General features: G+C 40.3%; 1 protein-coding gene and 1 long non-coding RNA gene across 2 annotated transcripts in view; one reads left to right on the forward strand and one right to left on the reverse strand.

Annotated features, from left to right (window-relative positions):
* The window catches only part of C2H3orf67 (chromosome 2 C3orf67 homolog), a 303,609-nt gene that overhangs the window by 43,522 nt on the left and 241,802 nt on the right, over positions 1 to 18,285 (forward strand). The window lies entirely within an intron of this gene.
* LOC111533995 overlaps positions 1 to 18,285 on the reverse strand; it is a 204,425-nt gene that overhangs the window by 14,680 nt on the left and 171,460 nt on the right. The gene's annotated exons all lie outside the window — the stretch shown is intronic.

Raw genomic sequence — 18,285 nt, forward strand, 5'->3', positions numbered from 1 at the left:
TTTGCTTGTCTATAAAGGATTTTACTTCTCCTTCACTTATGAAACTTAGTTTGGCTGGATATGAAATTCTGGGTTGAAAATTCTTTTCTTTAAGAATGTTGAATATTGGCCCCCACTGTCTTCTGGCTTGTAGAGTTTCTGCTGAGAGATCTGCTGTTAGTCTGATGGGCTTCCCTTTGTGGGTAACCCGACCTTTCTCTCTGGCTGCCCTTAACATTTTTTCCTTCATTTGAACTTTCCTTCATTTGAACTTATGTGTCTTGGAGTTGCTTATGTGTCTTGGAGTTGCTCTTCTCGAGGAGTATCTTTGTGGCATTCTCTATATTTCCTGAATTTGAATGTTGGCCTGCCTTACTAGGTTGGGGAAGTTCTCCTGTATGATATCCTGTAGAGTGTTTTCCAACTTGGTTCCATTTTCCCTATCACTTTCAGGCACACCAATCAGACGTAGATTTGGTCTTTCCACATAATCCCATATTTCTTGGAGGCTTTGTTCATTTCTTTTTACTCTTTTTTCTCTACACTTCTCACTTCATTTCATTCATTTGATCTTCAGTCTCTGATACTCTTTCTTCCAGTTGATCGAGTGGGTTACTGAAGTTTGTGCATTTGTCACGTAGTTCTCGTGTTATGGTTTTCATCTCTATCAGTTCTTTTAAGGACTTCTCTACATTGGTTATTCTAGTTAGCCATTCATCACATCTTTTTTCAAGGTTTTTTGTTTCTTTGCGCTGGTTACGTAGTTCCTCCTTTAGCTCTGAGAAGTTTGATCGACTGAAGCCATCTTCTCTCAACTCATCAAAGTCATTCTCCATACAGCTTTGTTCCATTGCTGGCAATGAGCTGTGTTCCTTTGGAGAGGGAGATGCACTCTCATTTTTTGGATTTCCAGCTTTTCTGCCCTGCTTTTTCCCCATCTTTGTGGTTTTATCTGCCTTTGGTCTTTGATGATGGTGACATACTGATGGGGTTTTGGACTGGGTGTCCTTTCTGTTTGTTAGTTTTCCTTCTAATAGTCAGGACCCTCAGCTGCAGGTCTGTTGGAGTTTGCTTGAGGTCCACTCCAGACCCTGTTTGCCTGGGTATTAGCAGCGGAGGCTGCAGAGGATAGAATATTGCTGAACAGGGAGTGTTGCTGTCTCATTCTCACTCTGGAAGCTTCGTCTCAGGGTTGTACCCCGCCATATGAGGTGTGAGGTGTCGGGCTGCACCTAGTGGGGGATGTCTCCCAGGTAGGCTACTCAGGAGTCAGGGACCCACTTGAGCAGGCAGTCTGCCCATTCTCAGATCTCAACCTCTGTGCTGGGAGATCCACTGCTCTCTTCAAAGCTGTCAGACAGGGACATTTACCTCTGCCGAGGTGTCTGCTGCTTTTTGTGTAACTATGCCCTGTCCCCAGAGGTGGAGTGTACAGAGGCAGGCAGGCCTCCTTGAGCTGTGTTGGGCTCCACCCAATTCGAGCTTCCCAGCAGCTTTGTTTACCTACTTAAGCCTCAGCAATGGTGGGCGCCTCTCCCCCAGCCTTGCTGCCACCTTGCAGTTAGATCTCAGACTGCTGTGCTAGCAATGAGGGAGGCTCCGTAGGCCTGGGACCTTCCACGCCAGGTGTGGTAATTAATCTCCTGGTGTGCCGTTTGCTGAGACCCTTAGTAAAGCGCAGTATTGGGGTGGGAGTTACCCGATTTTCCAGGTGTTGTGTGTCAATTTCCTTTGACTAGGAAAAGGAATTCTCTTCCCCCTTGCGCTTCCCAGGTGAGGCGATGCCTTGCCCTGCTTCAGCTCTCGCCGGTCGGGCTGCACCCGCTGACCAGCACCAACTGTCCGACACGCCCCAGTGAGGTGAACCCGGTACCTCAGTTGAAAATGCAGAAATCACCCATCTTCTGTGTCACTCACACTGGGAGCTGGAGGCTGGAGCTGTTCCTGTTTGGCCATCTTGGGCACGCCCTTTTGCTTAGTCTTGCTTTGGCTATGCAGGCCCTTTTTTGGTTCGTATGAATTTTAGAATTGATTTTATGGTTCTGTGAAGAATGATGATGGTATTTTGATGGGAATTGCATTGAATCTATAGATTGTTTTGGGCAGTATGGTCACATGGGATATATGTTTTCATTTGTGTCATCTATGATTTCTTTCAACAGTGTTTTGTAGTTTTCCATATAAAGGTCTTTTGCCTCCTTGGTTAAGTATATTCCTAAGTATTATATTTGTTTTGCAGCTGCTGTAAAAGTGATTGAGTTATTGATTTGATTCTCAGCTTGGTCATTGTTGCTATATAGCAGTGCTACTGATTTATATATATTGATTTTGTATCTTGAAACTTTGCTGAATGTATGTATCAGATCTGGGAGCTTTTTGGGTGAGTCTTTAGGGTTTTCCAGATATATAATCATATCATCAGTCAATAGTGACAGTTTGACTTCCTGTCTTCCAGTTTTGATGCCCTTTATTTTTTTCTCTTGTCTAATTGCTCTGGTTAGGACTTCTAGTACTATGTTTAATTGAAGTGGTAAAAGTGGTCATCCTTGTCTTGTTCTGGTTCTTAGGGGGAATGCTTTCAACTTTTTCCCATTCAGTATGATGTTGGCTGTGGGTTTCTCATAGATGGCTTTTACTACCTTGAGGTATGTCCTTTCTCTGCAAGTTCTGCTGAGGGTTTTGTCATAAAGTAATGCTGGATTTTATCAAATGGTTTTTCTTCGTCTCATGAAATGATGGTATGATTTTTGTTTTTACTTCTGTTTACATGATGTATCACATTTATTGACTTGCATGTTAAACCATTCCTGCATTCCTAGGATGAAACCCACTTAATCATGATCTATGATCTTTTTTTATATATTCTTGGATTCAGTTAGCTAGTATTTTGTTGAAGATTTTTGCATCTGTGTTCATCAAGGATGTTGGTCTGTAGTTTTCTTTTTTTGTTATGTCCTTTCCTAGTTTTGGTATTATGGTAATAATGGCTTCATAAAATGATTCAGGGAGGATTCCCTCTTTCTCTATCTTTTGGAATAGTTTCAGTAGGATTGGTACCAGTTCTTCTTTAAATGTCTGATAGAATTCAGCTGTGAATCCATCTGGTCCTGGAATTTTTTGCTGTTGTTGGCAATTTTTTTTCATTACTGTTTCAATCTTACTACCTGTTATTGGTCTGTTCATAGTTTCTATTATTTCCTGATTAAATCTAGTAGGGTTGTATATTTCCAGAAATTTTTCCGTATCCTCTAGATTTTCTAGTTTGTGCACATGAAGGTGTTCATATTAGCCTTGAATGATCTTTTGTATTTTTGTGGTATCAGTTGTAATATCTGCTTTTTTATTTCTAATTGAGCTTATTTGGATTTTCTGTCTTCTTTTCTTGGTTAATCTCGTTAATGGTCTGTCAATTTTATCTTTTCAAAGACACTTATCTTTCATATTTTTTTGTTTCCATTTCATTTAATTCTGCTCTGATCTTTGTTATTTCTTTTCTTCTGCTGAGTTTGGGTTTGATTTGTTCTTGTTTCTCTAGTTCCTTGAGGTGTGACATACATTGTCTGTTGTCCTGTTGTGCTCTTTCAGACTTTTTTTTTTTTTTTTTTTTTTTGAGATGGAGCCTTGTTCTGTCACCCAGGCTGGAATGCAGTGGTGCAATCTCAGCTAACTGCAACCTCCACCTCCCAGGTGCAAGCAATTCTCCTGCTTCAGCCTCCCGAGTAGCTGGGGCTACAGGTGTGTACCACTGTGTCCAGCTAATTTTTGTATTTTTAGTGGAGACAGGGTTTCACCATGTTGCCCAGGCTGGTTTTGAACTCCTGACCTCAAGTGATTCTCCCGCTTCAGCCTTCCAAAGTGTCGGGATTACAGGGTGAACCACCGTGCCTGGCCTCTTTCAGACTTTTTGATGCAGGCATTTAATGCTGTGAACTTTTCTCTTAAGACCACTTTTGCTGTATCCCAGAGGTTTTGAGAAGTTGTACCACTATTATAGTCGAGTTGAAAGAATTTTTTCATTTCCATCTTGATTTTATTGTTGACCCAAAGATCATTCTATAGCAGCTTATTTAATTTCCATGTATTTGTATCATTTTGAGCCTCCTTTTGGAGTTTAAATTCTAGTTTTATTTCACTGTGGTCTTAGAGGTTACTTAAAGTGATTTCGATTTTCTTAAATGTATTGAGACTTGTTTTGTGGCCTATTATATGGTCTATCTTGGAGAATATTCCATGTGCTGATGAGCAGAGTGTATATCCTACATTTGTTGGGTAGAATGTTCTGTAAATATCTGTGAAATCCATTTGTTCTAGAGTGTAGTTTTAGTTCATTGTTTCTTTGTTGACTTTCTGTCTTGATGACCTGTCCAGTATTGTCAGTGGAGTATTAAAGTCCCCCATTATTATTGTGTTGTCATCTATCTTATTTCTTAGGCCTAGTAGTAATTGTTGTATGAATTTGGGAGCTTCAGTATTAGGTGCATATATATTTAGGATTGTTATATTTTCCTGTTGGACTAATCCTGTTATCATTATGTAATGTCCCTTATTGCCTTTTTTTTTTTTTTTACTGTTGTTGCTTTAGAGTCTGTTTTGTCTGATATAAGAATAGCTACTCCGGCAGGGCGCGGTGGCTCAAGCCTGTAATCCCAGCACTTTGGGAGGCCGAGACGGGTGGATCACGAGGTCAGGAGACCGAGACCATCCTGGCTAACACCGTGAAACCCCGTCTCTACTAAAAAATACAAAAAACTAGCTGGGCGAGGAGGCGGGCGCCTGTAGTCCCAGCTACTCGGGAGGCTGAGGCAGGAGAATGGCATAAACCCAGGAGGCGGAGCTTGCAGTGAGCTGAGATCTGGCCACTGCACTCTAGCCTGGGCAATAGAGCGAGACTCTGTCTCAAAAAAAAAAAAAAAAAGAATAGCTACTCCTGCTTGCTTTTGGTTTCCATTTACATGGAATGTCTCTTTCCACCCCTTTACCCAAAGTTTATGTGAGTCCTTATGTGTTAGGTGAGTCTCTTGAAGACAGCAGATACTTGGTGGATGGATTTGTATTCATTCTGCCATTCTGCATCTTTTAAGTGGAGGATTTAGGCAAGTTACATTCAATGTTAGTATTCATATGTGAGGTACTATTCTATTAATCATGTTAGTTGTCACCTAAATACCTTGGTTTTTTTCATTGTTATTGTTTTCTAGGCCCTGTGAGATTTATGCTTTAAGGAGGTTCTATTTTGGTGTATTTCAGGGTTTTGTTTCAAGTTTTAGAACTCCTTTCAGGATTTCTTGTAGTACTGTGTTGGTAGTGGTGAATTCTCTCAGCATTTGTTAATCTGAAAAAGATTTATTCTCCCCTTCACTTATGAAGCTTAGTTTCACTGGATACAAAGTTCTCGGCTGACTATTATTTTGTTCAAGGAGTCTGAAGATAAGACCCCAATCCTTTCTGGCTTGTAAAGTTTCTGCTAGAAACTTTATAGGTTTTCCTTTATAGGTTACCTGATGCTTTTGTCTCACAGCTCTTAAGATTCTTTCCTTTGTCTTGACTTTAGATGTCCTGATGACCGTGTGCCTAGGTGATGATCTTTGTGCAATGAATTTCCCCAGAATTCTTTGAGCTTCTTGTATTTGGAATTCTAGGTCTCTAACAAGGCCAGGGAAGCCTTCCTCAATGATTCACTCAAATAAATTTTCCAAATGTATATATTTCTCTTCTTCCTCAGGAATACCAATTGTTCTTCTGTTTGGCTGTTTAACATAATCCCAAATTTCTTCTCCTTGTTCTAGTCTGTTGTTGAGACTTGCACTGCATTTTGTATTTCCCTTAATGTGTGTTTCATTCCAGAAGTTATGATTATTTTTTCTTTATATTTATTCCTCTGGAAAGTTTTTCGTTCATATCCTGTGTTTTTTTAATTTATTTAAGTTGGTTTTTACCTTTCCCTGGTATCTCCTTGAATAGCTTAATAATCAACCTTCTGAATTTTTTATCTGGCATTTCAGTGATTTCTACTTGGATCCATTGCTGGGGAGCTAATGTGATCTTTTTGGAATATTATAGGACCCTGTTTTGTCATATTACCACAATTATTTTTCTGGTTGCTTCTCATTTGGGTAGACTATTTCTTAAAATTGTTCTTGAATTTGTTTTCGATTGGACTGTTGTTTTTTAAATTTAAATTTCTTTTTTCCTCTCCTAAGGACCAGACTTTGATGTTTATTTTAGCCTAATATGATTCTTGGTGCTTGTAGGAGTGAAGATTTTGTATGAGATCCTTGGTTATAGAGAGTCTTTGTGTACTGGCTTTCCCCAATGCTGGTGAGTGGTAGTAGTTCTATTCTTGGTGTGTGGGTGGGTTCCCTGTCTCCTGTGGAGTTATAATGGCAGGGATCTCTTGAAGCTTATCTTGTTCTCTCATGGTGTACACTTTATTTATTTACTGTTTTCTCAGTTTTTTTTTTTTTTTTTCATTTTTAAACTGAGTTGATGAATCAGGCTTCAAGCCAGTAGGGAAGGTATTCCTGGGTAGGCACCAGCTGTGGCAAAGGCAGGTGGGTAGATGTAACACTCAATGGTGGGCTGAGGTCCCAGCCTTGATGAGTGTGGCTGGGGAAGCTCTTAATTAGATGTGCTGAGGTTTTTTCAGGGTTAAGAGTAGGAACTACCAGAGCTCCCATGCCAGGTCACCAGGAAAGCTGTTCACCTCACAGCCTTGCTCCTGTCCTAGTGTTTTAGCTATTCGCATCAGACAGGCATCTCTTTTCATCTGTAGGAATGTTGATGTTCCAAGTAGGGAGGAATTGTGACCCTGCCTCTCATGTCGGCCTGAATCTGGGGTGTGCTTCTTCTGTGGGGCTGCACTCACCCTGGATTTTTCCAGAAAGGCTGTCTATAAGTGCATCCAGTGTTTCTGTGGGGGAAGCCCCAGCTGTGTCTGCAATGGAGTGTTGGGGGGAACAAGGATCCTTTCTCTAACGCCTTTCATGATCACAGAGGCTGCCTGTCTGTTGAGATATAGGTACAGACTTTCCCTATTGCACCCAGCATTGCAATTGTTTCTCTGCTATGAGAAACTACCCACCAATGGAAAGATCCGAAACCCAAGGCCTGCTGTTCAGATTTTTTTGTCCCATAGGATTTTTCCTTGATAGGGTGCTCTCTCCCTTCCCCTAGGGATGGGGCTTCCTGAGAACTGAGCTTCAGTGATTGTTATTGCCCTTCTGGGTCTAGCCACCCAGCAGGGCTACCAGCCTCCAGCCTGCTGCTGGGGAATATCTGCAAAGAGTCCTGTGATGTGATCTGTCTTCAGGTCTCCCAGCCATGATACCAGCACCTGCTCTGGTGGAGAGAACAGGGCAGTGATATAGACTCTGTGAGAGTCCTTAGTTGTAGATATGTTTAGTGTGCTGGTTTTCTCAAATCCTGGTTATGCTTGCAGTGAAGTTGTCACGTGGGCACACTCAGACCCTCTGGTTAGCCATAGCTGTTGTTTTCTCCTCACTGGGAGCCAGATTATTGTCATCATGAGTTGCTGTAATGGCTTGAGTTGGTTGGCCTCCAGCCAGGAGGTGGCGCTTTCAAGAGAGTGCCAGCTGCAGTAGTAGAAGGGAGATCTAAGCTTACTCTAAGTTGGCCAGGGGAAGTATTCTGGTTTCTTAGGTGATGGGCAGAGCCACAAAGCTCCCAAGAGTTTATGTCTTTTGTGTTCGACTACCAGGGTGAGTAGAGTAGTACCTTCAGATGGGGGCAGGATTAGGTGAGTATGAGCTCAGACTCTCCTTGGGTGAGACTTGCCACAGCCACTGTTGGGGAGTGTGGGGTGGTTCTCAGGTCGATGGGGTTTTGTTCCAGAGGGAAGTATGGTTACCTCTGCTGTGCAGTATAGTTTCCCAGGGAAGTGGGGGACATCCGGTAGTGAAAGGCCTCACCCAGCTCCACGCAGTTGGCGAGGCCAGTCTCACTCTCATAGTGCCCCACTAACAGCACTGAGTTTAGATCCAGGCAGCCTGCTCACAGAACTCAGACCTGCCCCAGGCCATAAGCTTCCGTACTGAGAAAGCAAGCAAGGCTTTCAGACCTTGACCCTCCCTGTCAAACTACAATGTCAGCAGCTCCTGGGTTTGCATCTGTAATAGTTCCCATTTGCTTCCCACCCAGATTCTGATCAAGAAAGTTTGTGCCCAGTTGAAACTATTACAGAATTTAGTTGGAAGCTTCTTTCATCTTGTGACCCCTAATTCTGCTGGCTGCCTTCCCTTAGGGCCTCTGTGAGACATTGTCAGGGATGGCTTCCCTGGGCTCAAGCTGGAGAATGGGAGTGCCTACAAGGCTCTTCCTGCCGCTGGTTCTACTTTTATATTTCGTTCAGCTCCCCAGATCTGTTCTAGCTCTAGGTAAGGTTAAGTCCTTCTCCCGTGATCTGGATTTTCAGATTCCCCAGTGGGAATGTGTGTTCAGAGGCAGGATTCCCCAGCTCACACTTTGGGAACTCACAGTTTTTTGCCTGTCTTGCAGAATTTGCAGCAGCATGCTGCTTCCTTCAAAGAATCTATGAATTCTTCCAGTTTTCCTGGTAGATTCCTGCAGTGGTACTTGGAACAAAAGTTCATGGTGTGAGTCTCCACACATTGTTCAATCTCTCCAAGTGAGAGGTGCACATTAGCCCTGCCTCCTGGCCACCATCTTCCACCCATCTCCTTCGGATAGATTTTCAACGTTATGATTTTATAGTTTTCTTGGCTTATTCTGGTTGCTAGGATGACAGTAGCAGTCTTTTGCCACTGTCTGCATTCTAACCTATTCTCCCCTCCTCCCCGTCCATCCATCCATCCTTCCTTCCATCTATAAATGTGTGTATATATACATATACACAGTATATTACATATTTGTAAAAACACATATAAATGTAGGGATTTTAAAAAATACTTTTCATTGAGAAGTAACTCCATCTTGTGAATTATTTACCTGCTTCCTCTGTATGCCCAAATTATGATAAGGTGTTAGTTTTAGCCTTCCTAAATAAATGAGAGATTTGAGTCACTGAAAACCACATTTGTTTTCATCTAATTCTATTTATCTAGGATATTTTGTAAATGAGGATTTACTACTTCATATTATCTTTTCAGCCTCATCTAGAAATGAAAGTAATCAATACTTAAATTTGATTAGTTCACAAATAATGTAGTCTCTGTTGACCACCAAAGAAGATTAAGAAACAGATGATGAAGACATTTAATTACATTAATATGTTGAAACTTTTACGACAATAAGAGCTAATGATAGTTCTATAACAGTTATTGTCTGTCTAGAAATATAGTGGTGGGATATTAAGCAAGATGTTGCCAGTATTCACATCATTTTAGTTTATCTAAAGTGATATAAAATGAATATAAGCAGAAAGCTTAATTCATATAAAAATTCTATGACAGAAAAATTTACCCATGGTACACTTTAAGTATATTATAATGTCTGAGAGTAGTGTTTACCACAGAACGTGGTGTTACGTAAGGTGACTTTGTCTGAAACTTGTCTGTATCAGCTAGCTTTTCCTGCATAACAAACTACTCCAAGAGTCAGTGGCTTAAAAGTATTATGTATTATTTCTCATTTATCTGTGGGCAAGTTGGAGTTACTAGGCCTGGCCAGGCAAATAGGCTTGAACCATGCATGTGGCTGGACTTGCTTCCTTACTGAGGTTTGGGGTAAGGTCTGCTCCACATGTTTTCATTCTAGGGCTGAGGCCGAGGGAAACAGAAGCCACCAAGGCCCTTCCCATGGCATTGGTAGAGACACAACTGGATTAACAAAAACACACAAGGTCTCTTGAGATCTGGACTTAGAACTAGCGTACCATCCCTTCTGCCTCATTCTGTTGGTCAAAGCAAGTTCATGGCCATACCCCAAGTTAAAAAATAGGAAATAATACCATGCCCAAGGAGAAGGCATTACAAAATTACAGGACAAAATGTATGAATTCAGTGAGGGATAAAAAATCAGAGCCATTCTACCATTATAGCCAAAGGGGATTAGTTACATAGGTACTTAAGAATCTCATTGTTATAAGGCACTTTCTCTGACCTGGAACAAGATGTTGGAGACAGCGTTCTGTGGTTGTTATCCACTAATGTGGGGACGCTCAAATCACAAGTTTACAGAGGACTAGGCAGATATTGGAAATGAACAAAATAGAGCTGTGGGGATTATGCAGTGGAAAATTTGTACCCTGGTTAAAGAGGTGGGGGCCTCTGTGCAGCTACAGCTGTTACCAAGTAAAAAAGCAGATCATATTTACCAAATCTTCAGATTTCTCAAGAGAATCGAGAAATTTAAAATTTTTAATGACATTTTCTAATTTTTAGATGTTGATAAGTAATTTTTTTAAAAGATAATAACTTGGCCAAATCCAAGAGACAGATTTGGAACGTGGGCCTCTAATTGATCATCTGTGCAAAGCCAGAGGTTCCTTGGAGACTCTGGAACATTTTCCATTATAGTAGCCTTCTCTCTAGAAGCTAGAGGGCATTACAAATCTTACCATAATAATTAATGTTAATAATAATAATAACTCCTTAAATTAGTATGTCACTTTATATTTCATAAAACACTTTCATTCTCATTTGATTATGGTTGAAAAATATGTCTCTTGCTTCCTCCAGGAAGCAGGAAGAGCCTTCTTCCTGTGCCTCAGATGCAGGTTGGGTACTACAGACTTTTGCTTGTTTACCAGATATTTACTGAGCACCTGCTATACATCAGGAACTGATCCAGGTTGTTAACATACATCAGTGAACAAAACAGATGAAGATCCCTGCCCTCATGGAGTTTATGTTCTTTCTCTTTGTAGTTTGACCCCCTTGTCCTAAAAATCAGGGCCTCATTCATTGGTTTGCCCTATTTGAAAGTATTTACAGTAAAAGCCCTATCCTGTAACTTTATCAAGACATTTATGAGGTGAGAACAGCCAAGGGCACCAAAAGTAGGTATGTTTCACAAAGAGAAGAGTGTCCATTAATCCAGTGGATCTGTTAGGAGAGCTCTTTCTGCACTTAGTTTAAACAAAAACAAGTCTGAAAAGAGCCCTTAGTAATTGGGGGAAATTAAAGTGAAATTAGAAAACCTTCATCCTTTTGTATATACTGTGTGTTGTTTTCATTATAGGTTCCTCTACTTTCTTCCGGCAAGTTAGTTTCAAACTTCTCCTGGAATGCTGTAATGTGGCAAAGTCAGGATTGATCAATTTTTACCATTATCAGGCATAGTCTGTCACTTAGGCAATTACATCAGTTGTTCCATTTTCATGTCATGTCTGGAAAACAGATAACAGATGTCTTTAGACTTTTGTCCTAGTAAATTGATATTTCATCTGTGTATAGACTTATATAAGCACCCTATATCTCTGATAGTCTTAACTTGGATCTTTTATTGGGATACCTATGGATTGTTTTGGCATACATCTGACTTTGGGTTTAGAAAGGCAACGAATAGTACTATAAATATAATCCAACTATAAAAGCAGTCTTTAGTTTGCTCTTCTAAAGCACACCTAAAAGCAGCCTGTAACTTGCTATTCTGAAGCACATCTGACTTGCCAGATAGTAAGTCTGTGTCTGAATCTCTTAGATAGATTAGGCTACATAACACCTACAACCACCAATAAGTTGCTTCTGGTTAATAGACGTGCAGCAAAAGTTCATTCCCTCCATCCACCCATTCTATCTGTTCTCTTGTAAAAAAAAAAAAAAAAAGAAATAAGAAACTAGGTTGTTACAATGTATAAAACAAATATCTGCCTTTGGATGACTGAGAGTGGAATCTACACTATTTCATAATTTTTAAAGCCTTTCAAATTTTTCATCCCTTCGGTGCTACATTTTTAGTGTGATTAATCAGTATATTTCTCCCCCTCTGGTAACTCTTGAAATGCTTATAAAATAAGTCTTTTATATTCATCATATAACTTTAGGGAAGAACATTGGATATTCAGTCAGAAATCTTGGATGCATTATAGCTCTGTCACTAACAAAGACCTTGGGCAAGTGACTTCATTTTCTGGGAGCCTCAGTTTCTTTAGATATAAAAGGAGAAAATGAAAATACCTCCTTAACGTGAGGATAAGTTTGATGATAAGAAGTGCTTTTTAAGCTAGACAAATACTAGTTCTTGTTAAAAGAAGGTCACAAATGCTCTCTTTTTCATATATACTTAAAATAACATCTCCTTGAATGAGGAAGAAAGTTGAAGAAAAATAGAACCAATCCTCATTGATAAGCCTGAGAACACTGATTTGGCATCCTTTGCTGCACTTGGAGATAACACCAGGCATATCAGATCAGATTTGTGGTTGAGAGAAAGAATAATAGAACATAAAATTTAGCACTTTCTGTAATGCTAATTTGTGAGTAACTTGTATTTTCTTTTTGTTATGATGACCAGGGTATACATGGATAGTTTTAAAAATCAAAATGGTAGTATCATCAGTGATAGTTCTTAATATGTAAGTTACTGAATAGATGTTTTGTAGATGTTTTCACATTTAAAAATACTTCTACTGGCTTTGCTTGCATAAAGCCATTTTGCTTATGCCATTTAGAAGCATCAGTTTTTCCAAATGATTTTTGTTTAGAAATTGGAGATATGTTCCTTAAGGTGGGATCATGTATCCTTTAGGAAGGAAGCTAATTATTCAGCATGGGTGTGTGCCAGACACTTATCTTAGTATATTCTCAACTACTGGGAGTAAGAGGTATTTATTCCCCTTGGTTCTATTTTGTAGATGAGGAAACTGAGGCTCTGTGAGTAACGTTGTGAAGGCTTGTCAGTGGGTTAACAGAGCTGGGACCCCCAACTCAGTTCTGTCAGGCTCTGACAATCCATGGACTTTTAACTTCATGATCTTGCCTCTTAGGTAAACGATTAAGATGGTGGCCAATCACATGGCATTTTAGTAGATACCAGATATTAAAGAATGCCAAAAGTTACTTACATTTTTGTTTAATAGTTCACTTTTTCAACTTAGAATGTCTCAGTTTTGGAATCTCTTCTTTACCTCATGTCACCTTTTTATCCTTCCCCTGAAGCCACACCAATTGGCAGAGAGCCCAGGAAACCCCCTGATTATTGTAGTAACATCAGGTATTTCCCTCTCTTCCCTGAGGCCACCCTAATCAGACTGTTGCCTGGCTAATTCCCTGCTTTTGCCAGATTAGAAAACAGCTGTCTGGGCCGGGCGCAGTGGCTCACACCTGTAATCCCAGCACTTTGGGAGGCCAAGGCAGGCGGATCACCTGAGGTCGGGAGTTCGAGACCAGCCTGACCAACATGGAGAAACCCCATCTCTACTAAAAATACAAAATTAGCCGGACGTGGTGGCGCATGCCTGTAATCCCAGCTATTCAGGAGGCTGAGGCAGGAGAATCACTTGAACCTGGGAGGCAGAGGTTGGAGTGAGCTGAGATTGAGCCATTGCACTCCAGCCTGGGCAATAAGAGCAAAACTCCATCAAAAAAAAAGAGAAGAGAAGAGAAGGGAAGGGAAGGGAGAAGGGAGAAGGGAAAAGGGAGAAGGGAGAAGGAGGGGGAGGGGAGGGGAAGGGAGGGAAGGGAAGGGAGAAGGGGAAGGGGAGGGGAAGGGGGAAGGGAAAGGAGAGGGGGAGGGGGGAAAGGAAAAAGAGTCTGTCTGTTTCAAAGGCCAAACTCCTAAGCATAAGATTACCACCCCCATTCCTCTAGTGGTATGCCTTCTTGGTGATCTATATAGTCCTATAGAGGCAGTCTATCAGGCCTCATATTTTTATAGTAGTATCAAAGAATCTTCAAGGATTAAGTATAGAAATTAAGTACATAAATTATAATTTACAATGTGTGTTATTTTACCATTGATTTAAATCTCTTAGGTCTCTTTCCTTTTTTTCTCTTTCCCTTTGGCAGGCTTCAGCTCTTTGAATTTGCTCTCTTTACTAACTCTTATTGCTTTAATTCCAATATGCACCTTATTTTAGTAACATTTAAATTTTTTTAAGCTTCTTGGAATTAATAGGTTAATTCTTATTTTTCATCATTTAATTTAAATCCATTTTCCTTTTTTTTCCCCTATCAAGTTTTCTTTTACACTTTCTCACTGGGTGATGTCTTTTTATGGTTGAATTTCTAGTCAGTGACCTTAATTTGAGTTCCAAACTGTGATATTTTTCGTGTATTATTCACCTAAATATCAACTCAGTTGGTACCTCTTGAAGTTTCTGCTCCAGAAACTCTCCAAATGGGCCTTCCTGTTTGTGGAGGGGAACACACTCTACTCTGGTCCCTGGAACAAAACCTCCTGTGTTGTTCTTCACATCCTGTGAAGGATGTGAATTATGAGGCATACAAGCATAAGAACCCTCTTTTTGTGGCCTTCCCGTGCTCTGTTGGTTTTTTTTCTTTCTTTCTTTTTTTTTTTTTTTACTTTAGTGACTCCATTTTGGCTCTGACGATTTTCATGGCAACGGTAAATAGCATATACTGCAAAAGAGCAAAGGAAGAAAATTCAGATGTAGTATTTCTGTACTAAATTTTCAGAGTTGAAACTGTATTTTCTAGTGTGTCATACCATCAGGTGCAATCCCTGAAGTCCTGTTAAGATCTATTAAGACCCTTTTTGAGTCAGCTCTAGTGATTCATCCAATGAGAGGGCCAAGAGTCCATTTAATTGTGCAAGATCCATAACTCCCAGGCCTGGATACCATCATTATTGTATTAGTTGTCCCAGGCTTGATTCTTTAGGCTTGATTCTTTGTCTATCCATCACTCCTTTCGTTTAACAAGCATGAGTGGATATGTGACTCTTGTTATATTCAGATAGTCACTGAAGGTCTCCTGTTACTCAGTGGGCCTCTATTGACACTGCCACTGTCCCCACCCTATCTTAGCTCCTTGTCTGAAGCCTGGAATGATCTCCTTGCTGCTATCTCTAGTCGGTGTTTTTCAAGGCCATTTGGCTGCCCGTTTGTCTTATGGCCTCTTGCCTGGCCTCCCAGACTGGCTTCTAATTTTCCACCACATAAAGCATATGTTCCACTGACCTTGTTCAAGTCTCCCATAATCTGTGTGTTCACGCTAACATCCACTCTTACCATACCATACTTACAGATCTGCAGAAGCTCTATCACATTCAAATACCAGGACTGCTAATCTGCTTTCTTCTCTTCCTCTAGCATCGCTGGATCTCCCTCTCATGTCTGTCTGCTAATAAACTTCCCCTAGGTGTCTCAGTCCTCATCAGTGAAGATGATGGTAAGAAAGGTTAATGTACAGGAGTTTGGAGTTTAACTGGCTACCAGCTGTGTGAGTTTGGACAAAGGACTTAACCTCTGGGTGCCTTAATTTGTTCCACAGAAAATGAGTTTAGTGATAATACCAAATAATCCACAAGACTCCATAGTTTTTAATGACTAGCATTTATTTCTTGCTCATGACATGTGGGCAATAGGTAGGCTGCTTTGTTCTTTTTCATTCTGTGGTGCAGAGTGAAGAGTAGCTCCTGTTTCTGGGACACATCATCATCAGGGTCAGTATTGTGATGAGACCTCTGGGTGCTTCTTAGAGTTTCTGTTGAGTCACATCTGCCCTGTTCCACTGCCTAATGTCTATCACATGACTTACCCTAGAGTCACAGGGTGGGGCTATATCCTCCTCCCACAAAGATAGGAGCAGTGGCTATTTGTGATAATGTAGTCCACCATGCTGCCTCATAGGAATATAGTGAAGTATAAATTAGTTAATAGGCATGAGAGCTTAAAAGGGTTCCTGGCGCATGGTAAGGACTCAGTAAAGTATCAGTTGTTTTATTAAGTCTGTGCCATGTTCTATGCTAAGTACTATTTGGGTGTCATATAGTTTAATACCATGAGTTTGATATTATTATCACCCATTTACAAATGAGTAAACTTAGGCTTACAGAGGATAGCTAAATTCTCCACAGTTATATACAGTTTACAAGGAACAAAATGGGCATTTAAACTAGACCTGTGAGACTTCAGAATCTTTGCTCCTAATCTTTTACTACTCCAGAAAACACATATTGGGAGGGCTCCTCCTAAACTTAATGAGCTTATTTCACTGCTGCCACTACAGTCTCTACCACTTCTGCAGAATCTGCCATGACCTTGAAGGACTTGCCCTTAGACAGCTGTCTACCTCACAGTTACCAAAGTCCAAAGACTTTGGTTACAATAAACTTCAAGCTTGGGCTAGTGCTTTTGATCACTTTATTCAAATCACAGAGGCCAACTCTATGGAAGACCAGCTGTGGACTCTGAAGCTCTTAATCCCATTTTTGGAGAGGGATAAATTTACATAGTATCTTGACCTTGCCTTCTATGGGATCTTACTTATCTAATTCTTTGCTGGACCCCTCTATACCCATTCCCCAAGGCAGAAGACAGACCCTACAGTCTGTACGTTGCTATCGAGAGTTACTTATTTGTCCCTCTTCCTGTATCTCATTAGTGTACAAATGGTGAAATAAGACGTGGGCATTTGCAATCTTACAACTAGACCTGTTTACTTTCAAGGCTTAGAGGTTAGGGTAAGTCCTTAAAATAATTGTTTGATCCTCACATTCATTCTTCCAAGCCCTTCCACTTTGTGCTTGGTAGTATCTCTAACATGAGGTTATGAGCTTCATGAGAGTAGAAGTCCTTGTTTCATGATACTTCTGCATTTCTCTACAATGCGTATGAGCTTGAGGCCATCATTAGAGGCTTCTAGAGAGAATATGCAGAATGAATTAGATACAGCCTTTCTCTTTGGGAAGCTAACAATCTAGCAGTGTTGTCTCTCAACTCTTAAATGGCAACATTGTTTTCCTCACTGAATTGTCATGAGGATTCAGATTTCAAAGGAGGCGGTATAGTGAAGTGGTAAGAGCATGTTCTATAGCCAGATCCCAGCTCACTACTTACTGTGTTTAAAATTTGTGCTTCCATTTTTCTCATCTATAGGGTAGAGATAATAATAGTACTTATTTTACAAGTTTTTTAATGAGGATTAAATGAGTTAGCACAAGTATTGGGCACATAGAATTAAATAAATGTTAGCCATTGTAAATAACAAAATAATACATCTGAAAGTGTTGCAGGACTTTTCTTTAGTTCAGCTAAAGACAGCGTCCTTGTCTGTCCCACAGACATGAAAATTTAGGCTCACAGAAAGTTTGAAGGGTGAGTAAAGCAGGAGTTTTTGTGGTGAAAAGGGGAAACAGGAATCCTCCACAAAGCCAGAGTCCCTGCTGGAGTGCTTCCCACCACAGCTTGAATCCCAGATTCCACACAGGAAGAGGAGGGGCCAGGCTCCTCCCCACTGCAAAAGGTGCAAACCTCTGTGGCTCCACACCAGTGTGCACTGTTCCCAGTGGGCAGGCCTGTTGGAGTTTTTCCGGGGACCCCTTCCCACCTGGCTGTCTCAAAAGCATCTAGAATTACCTAGAACAATGCTACTCAAAGTGGCTATTACAGTGAGATAAGGAACTTGGGCCACAATATAAATCAGCACTCTCTTTCCTTCTTTGGAAAATTCTTGCTAGGAAAAAAATGTGTGCTTATTGATAAATTTAATTTACATTCCAGCTCTAGCTTCTTTTTTTCTTTGTAGATCAGCAATAAACAGTTCACATAGCACACTTTTTGTTTCCCTGGCCCAGGATATAGTAGGCAGTCAGTAAATTTGTTTACATACTCTGACCTGAAAAGGCTCTCTATGTAAAGGAACTTACTAAGAGGAAGCAAATAACGAAGTTTGTGGATTTGAAGTTGTGTGTATGTCATACATTATACATCTATTTGTAATCTTTCTGTATCTTAAAAGTTACAAACAAGGTAAATTACAGCTGTTTTTTCTGTAAAGGTTTTGAATATTTTTCTAGTAGGTAGAGTAGATAAAGACAGCCATGTGGGTTGTCACGTGAAGCCTAGAGTGGGCTTTCCCAGATATCAGGAAGACACAGAGGTGATTTCCTCATTTTCTTTTGCTACCATGTTAGCATCTATTTATAGTCCAATATATAAAACTAATAATGGTTATTACAGGTGAGATTTATTTACATAAATAAGTTTGGAAACTATGCCTGTTGTTTACTAGAAAACCCAATTATGGTGTTGTTACCTAGAAGGGAATATTGTAAGTAAACACTTTTTTTTTTTTGCTTCATTTATATCAAAGCAATTTAACATGAAATTAGTAATTATATTAATCTGGGCTCTCCAGAGCAACAGAAACAAAAGATAGATAGATAGATAGATAGATAGATAGATAGATAGATAGATAGATAGAT

This window comes from Piliocolobus tephrosceles, chromosome 2 (assembly GCF_002776525.5).
Source record: "Piliocolobus tephrosceles isolate RC106 chromosome 2, ASM277652v3, whole genome shotgun sequence".
In the NCBI taxonomy this organism is placed as follows: Eukaryota; Metazoa; Chordata; class Mammalia; order Primates; family Cercopithecidae; genus Piliocolobus; species Piliocolobus tephrosceles.